Source organism: Arachis hypogaea, chromosome 18 (assembly GCF_003086295.3).
Source record: "Arachis hypogaea cultivar Tifrunner chromosome 18, arahy.Tifrunner.gnm2.J5K5, whole genome shotgun sequence".
NCBI classification, from domain to species: domain Eukaryota; kingdom Viridiplantae; phylum Streptophyta; class Magnoliopsida; order Fabales; family Fabaceae; genus Arachis; species Arachis hypogaea.
The window spans coordinates 28,064,812-28,072,107 of record NC_092053.1 but is presented as its reverse complement, the minus strand read 5'-3'; the positions used below and the strand labels follow the sequence as shown (position 1 = coordinate 28,072,107).

Below are 7,296 nucleotides of genomic sequence, written 5' to 3'. Positions count from 1 at the left end.
ATACTGAGATTTATTTCTATTTCTGTCTCTTAGTCTCTGTCTCTCAATCTCAGTCTTTCAGTCTCTGTCTCTCCACCAAACGCCTCCGTCCATAAGCCACCGTCAGACCCAACAGAAAAGACTGACGTGGCTCCTCCCTCTGCTTACCTGGCATCACAGCTTCCCACGTGACACATTAGTGAGATGAAACTTTTGAAAAATAGACACATAAGTCTATGTCGCTCAAAACGACGTCGTTTTATGTGCTACTCTAATCCTCAATTTCATTTAAGACCTTTTTCAATGACATTGAACCTTGTTCTTCTGATGGCAATGGTGGCCACCAACATCCTCTCACTCTATCACCTCTCTTCAACTCTCCAATCGCCAAAATCACTCCCTCTCCCTCCGCCGCTACTTCTCCCGAACCGCACCTCACAAACCCTCATCCCGTCTCCCTCAAGCCTTTCCCTTCTTCACTCCCCGATTTCTCTGTAATTTGGGACCATTACCCTTGCAAATCCTTCGATTGCTTCCACCGCCAAAACCCTAACCTAGGCTTCAACCCTTCCTTTAATTCATCCAAGTTCACAACCTATAAGACCGACCTCGATCTCCCGATCTCGCAGCTCTTCTAGATTGCCAAGTCCGCAAAGTCAGTCATCCGGGTGGGCCTTGACGTCGGTGGCGGCACCGGGTCATTCGCCGCCACGACGAAGCTCCGCAACGTGACAGTTGTGATGACGACTATGAGCATGGGTGCGCCATACAGCGAGGCGGTGGCGCTAAGGGGACTTGTGCCACTTTACGTGCCACTGCAGCCAGTGACGGACCCAGAAAATTTTAGAAATTGGGCAAAAATATTTATACTAAAATAAATATTATTAAGCATTGTTAATTATACTAAAAAATAATGAAAATATAAAAATTAAAAAGAGTTAATGAACACTTTCATTCTTAAAATACTATTCATTACATATAATTTATAAAAAAAATATTTTTTATTTTTAAAACTTGAACTTAAAACATCTAAATTAAAGTATAAATAACTTGTCATTCTAACTAATTTTACTTTTATTTACTTTTATACACATTTAATAATAAAAAATTAGTTAGCATATTAGTGCTTATTGATACACTAGTATTTATAATTTAAAACTAGAATTATATATAAATACCAAAAAAACCTGTACTTGTATATAAAAAGTATTCTTATACAAAATAATAGAAACTTAATTTGTAATTATTTTTATCCCTTTCTTGTTAAAATAATTAAATTTTTATATATTTTTTAATTTAATTTTAATACACTATTATATTAAAGATTTTATGCACCTATTTAATTATGTATTGTAATTAAAAAAATAACTTTTTTTACATTCATTACGTAAATAATTATCTAAACGAACAAATATAATTAAATGACTATATAAAAAATATACATATTTTAATATATCAAAATTAACTTCTATGTTTTTAAACAATTACTCTACTACTCATTATAATTTTTAAATATTAATTACCACCCGTTGAATTAAAAAATTTATTTGTTATGATATTTATGACATAAAATACTTTTTAATCTAAAATAATTGTTACAAGTAAGATTATTTAAGAGATAAAATTAAAAAGTATTATATAATTTAAAAAAATATTAATTAATAGATAGTACTATTTTTTCTTATTTTAACTAATTTTTTAAGACAAAAAAAGATATTAATAGTGTTATTTATATTTAGAAAATTGAGATTTAATTTGGTAACCAACTAATTAATTGGTTTTAAAAATTATATTAATAATGTTCATTAATTTTTTATTGAGTTAATTTATTTACTTATTTTTAATTTTTATATAAAATTAAATTTAATAAAATAAATATTGTTATATATTAAATTTAATAAAATTATTTTTAATATAAATATATAAACAAAATTTTGTGAATTTTTGTGGGAACAAAAAATATAATTAATTGGAGGCAAATATATATATAATTATTTTCTTTCTAAATTTAGTGGGGGCAAGTGCCCCACTTCTCATGCACCTAGGTCTGTCTCTGGCTGCAGCAGCGGCTAGCGGTGTTCGACGGAATGGTGAACCTTGTGCGGTGAGGGCGTGCCGTGAACCGGTGGATTTCGGTGACGATGATGGAATTCTTACTGTTTGATGTGGATAGGGTTTTGAGAGGTGGAGGGTACTTGTGGATTGACAGATTCTTCAGCAAAGGGGTGGACCTTGAAAAGCTGTATGCGCCATTAATTGAAAAATTAGGTTACAAGAAGGTGAAGTGGGTCACTGGGAATAAGACTGATGCTAGTGGTTTTTTTCTGTGCCTGTAAACTACATTGTGAATTTTGGCTGTGTACCTGAATTAAAAAAAATTATGATCCACAAGTTATTCGAGTGAGTTGCAGCTGAGACATATTTTTTATTCTCAGGGAAAAAATTGATTTTTGTTGTTGATCACAGGGAACTAAATCTTGTATCTTTGGTGCATTTGAATACCATAGAATGAGCATATACTAGGGTGAAAAAAATGCAGGTTGAGGCACAAATCTCGGTTATTCCGGATACTAACCTTAACCTGGAGAATGTTGTTTCAATCCAAAATGGGGATCCTGTTGTTTCCTCATCTCTTTCAAATGCAACCACAACTCAACAGCCAAGTTGTTTGTTTACTTTCATCCCTAATTTGTTTCATTATGACTTATGAGTGATGTCAGGCTTTGATGATTAATATGTTTCATGGTTGAGAAGTATAGACGAAGAAAGATCGACGAACCTGCACACTGTGTTCTTCAATGTTCTAAATCTAAACGCTTTGTTTCCAGTCTTTGAATTTTTTTTAGGTACATGGACTTATTTGTCCAATTTTTAAAAGTACTCTTCCAGTTATCAGCAGTCCACATGTTAATCCGTCATGCTACGTCAGACTTTTTTGTTGGGTCTGACGGAGGCAATTGGATGGAGGGACTCATCCGTCCAAAATTTGTGAAAGTCGGAGATTTAAAAGTATTTTTAAATGCTCAGGAACGAAAATGTCTGCGAAGTAAAAAGTCATAGACCTATTTATCATTTTCTCTATATTTTAATATATATTTTATATTGATAATTTATGTAATAGTTAATTTTTTTATGTAGACTTAGTATTGTTAGTTATATATGTATAAACTCTATATTTTACTCATCAAGTTATATAATTTTCTCTCTTCTTTAAAATTTCCATTTCAAAATGGCATTCGTAATAAAACTACTAAAAGAAATAGGGGTTTGCTTTGGGTACCATTTCCTCGTTTTTTCACAAAAATAAAGGGACTTCTTTTGATTAAATATTATTTTTAAAAAACCCCGTTTGGATAAGTTTTCTTTAAAAAAATATATATTTTCTTCTCATAAGTAGATTTTATCGAAGCAAGCATTTTTTTTGGGGGCAATATAGTAGGAATTTTTCTTATGACCGATGATCCTTTGGTGTCACACTTACTCATTTTACTTTTATTAAAAAATTAATCTGTTCCTTCTCTATTTTTACCAAAGACAAGGCATTTTTTATTTTTAAAAAAAGAGACATTTTGATTTTTGATAAAATTATAAAAAAATAAAAAAAGAAAAACTGATGAAATTTTATTGATTGTTGATTAATTGAATTATGAAGGTAAAACTAAATATATATAGAGCATTGCCTATGAAAGATAAAAGTAAAGATAAGATAAGACAAGAAGATAACATATAGATAAGATAAGATAAGATAAGATAATAAAGACTAAATTTGTTGTGCTGAATTTGTGGACCGTGAGACTGCTTTATTATTATCGGTGGAAGAATGGTTTAATATGTCCCCGCAAGCTGGAGGATAAAAGATGTCAAGAACACCAAGCTTATTGAGATTAAGATGGAAGGATTGAGAAGACAAAGGCTTAATAAAGATGTCAGTTAGCTGCCTAGAAGAGGAAATGGGGAGAAGTTTCATCACTCCAACTTGAACTTTTTGTCGAACCAAGTGACAATCAACCTCTAAATGTTTAGTTCGTTCATAAAAAATCGGGTTAGCAGCAATATGAAGAGCACTCTAATTATCACAATATAAAACTGGTGGACGGATATGAGAGATGCGTAAAAATTGTAACACATTTAGTATCCATTGAAGTTTACAAGCTGTGTTGGCAAGTGCACGATATTCTGCTTCAGTGGATGAGCGGGCAACGGTGGTTTATTTCTTGGTCTTCCAAGAGACTAAAGAACTGCCTATCAAGAAGCAATAGCCTGTTAAAGATCGCCGAGTGTCAGGACATCCGGCCTAATCAAAGTCATTGAAGTCGAGAAGCTGAATTTCTGATTCTCTTAAAAAAAAAGTCCTTTGCTTGGGCTAGTTTTCAGATATCGTAACACATGCTTAGCAGCTTGAAGATGAGATTCAGTAGGAGATGCCATAAATTGACTTAATTGTTGAGTGGCATACAAGATGTCTGGTCGAGTAGTGGTGAGATAGATAAGACGCTCAACCAAACAGCGATATACAAAAGGGTCAGATAGCAGGAGGCTTTTGTCTTGATATAGTCTTGTGGTACTATCCATTGGAACAGAGGCAGGTTTAGCACCTAATAAACCAGAATCTTCCAAAAGATTAAGACAATATTTTCTCTGAGATAAGTAAATTTCCTTCGTTGATTGAGTAACCTCAACACCCAAAAAATATTTTAATGGACCAAAGTCTTTAATTTGGAAGTGTTGGTGCAAAATAGACTTAATGACAACAAGTTCAAAAATGGAATTACCAGTGAGAACAATATCGTCAACATAGTCTAGAAGGATAGAAATTTGAGTACCAATGAATTTAACAATAGACTATAATCAGATAAGATCTGCTGATATCCATGAGATAGCAAAAGATGAGAAAGTTTGTCATACCACATACGACTAGATTGTCGTAAACCATACAGTGACTTCAGTAGCTTACAACATTGATCCGGTCAAGGAGATGTAAACCCGGATGGGAGAGTCATATAAACATCCTCAGAAAGATCCCCATGTAAGAAAGCGTTATTGATATCCAACTGATGTATGGGCCGATACTTCATAGAGGCCAATGCCAAAACTAATTTAATGGTGGCAGGCTTAACAACAGGGGAGAAGGTTCCAAAAATTCAACACCTTCACTCTGAGTGAACCCTTTAGCCACAAGGCATGTTTTATATCGATCAACTGAACCATCAGGCTTGTGTTTGATGCAATAGACCTATTTATAGCCAACCTGCTTAATGCCTGCAGGGAAATAAACTAGACGCCAAGTTTTGTTCAATTCAAGAGCATCCAACTCATCTTTCATAGCACTACGCCAATTAGAGTGTTGATTGGCGTCCTTAAAAGACTTTGACTCAACATCAGAATGTAGAGATAAAAGGAACTTATGATGAGAAGATGAAAGAGAAGAAAAAGACATAACTGAAGATAGAGGATAATGACACTTTGAGAGAGAGAGAGAGAGAGATTTGTGGAGGTGAGAGAGGAATTATACAAGTAATCAAAGAGATATGCTGGAGGTCGGTGAGGTCGGTCGAAATGACGAGGACGGAGTTGCTCAGGTGACGAGGAAGGTGACGTGGGATGAAGAGGTGATGGTAGGTTAGTGTCTGTTGCGGAAAGAGGGAGGTTGTATGACTTGAAATAGATTCGGGGGTCATGGGTTCAAGTTGGTCAACACACGGCAGTGAGAAAGAAAGTGGGGTTGTTGGAGAAGAGAAAGAGTTTAATGGAAGCGAGTCAATGGGTATGGGTGAGGGTCCAACTGGAAGACTAACTGAATCTTGTTTTTGAGAAGGCGTGTTTGGCAATGTTGGGTTGAGTGTATGAAATTTGACATTTTTGGTGACTAAGGGCAAAATCATTTCATAAAAAATCACATTTCTAGAAATCTCAATTCTTTTATCTTCTAAAACATAAACAATATATCCTTTAAAACCATGTTGAAAACTAATAAATACAGCCTTTTTTGGTTCTTGGATCAAATTTTGATCTGTTTGCCATTAGGGTAGAAACAAAACATAAGCATCCAAAAACTTTAAACTCATGATAATTTGGTGGATGATTAAATAAAATTTCAAATGGCGTTTTAAAATTAATTGCGGATGATGAAACTCTGTTAAGTAAATAAACAGCATGTTTAACAGCATAAGACCAAAAAGATGATGGTAAATTAGATTGAAATATAAGAGCACGAACTATATTCAAAATATGTTGATGCTTGCGTTCTACCCTTCTATTTTGTTGAGGAGTTTCAACACAACTACGTTGATGAATAATGCCCTTTGAAACATAAAAATCATGTAAAATGAATTCTGGTCCATTATCGGAACAAATAGCTTTGACTTTAGAGTTGAATTGTGTTTCAACTAAAGTAATAACATTTTTTACATGATTTTGCACTTCCCCTTTTGATTTTAATAAAATAACCCATGTAAAGCGACTAAAATCATCAACAATAGTAAAAAAATATTTATGATTTTGAATAGAATTTTGTCGAAACGGACCCCAAATATCAAAATGTAATGAATTAAAACTTGTATTGGCTTTATTAAAACTTTGAGAAAAATGAATTTTTTTCTTACTTAGAAAGATGACAAATGTCACAAGCCTCATTATGATGCATAGAGATAAAAGAAAAATATTTATGTAAATGATTAAGTCTTTGTTCAGAAAGGTATCATAAACGAAAATGCCATATATTTGAAGGTGTAATGGGTGGGGATTAGATGGAATTTATGGAATGTGTAGTGGATAGATTTTTACTGAAATTGGGTTCAAGTTGATATAATCTCTCTCTCATTCTGCCAAAATCAATCGTCCCCAAATTGTTGCTCTGTAGAGCGCAAGAAGAAGATGAAAAAATGAGTTCACATTTGAGTGCTGAAGTAATTTTTGAGATGGAGATAATATTAAAGTTGAAATGAGAGGTAAATAAAGAACATCATGAAGAACTAAGGATGGTAAAAAATGAACAATGCCTTTATAAGAAACAGTAATTTGAGAACCATTTGGTAAATGAACAATAATAGGAGAAATTTATGTGTAAGAGATGAACCAAGAAAAATTTGATGCAATGTGATCTGTGACACTAGAATCAATGATTCAAGTGTTCAAGAATGAATCTCGATGTGAAAAATTATTAACAATAGAAAAACTATTGAAAGAACAAAGATAATGAGTATTTGGACTTGATAAAAGCCCAATTTGGTTTGAATGACGAGTTTCTTTATTGGAAGAAAGTGTCATGAAAGAAGAGTGTTGGGTTGACGAGAGATCTAAAAGAGGCTCCTGATAAAG

General features: G+C 33.2%; 1 pseudogene; it reads left to right on the top strand.

The window, feature by feature from the left end:
- The first annotated feature begins 355 nt into the window (after positions 1 to 355).
- LOC112769838 (probable methyltransferase At1g29790) lies at positions 356 to 2,315 on the top strand (annotated as a pseudogene).
- The last annotated feature ends 4,981 nt before the right edge of the window (positions 2,316 to 7,296 follow it).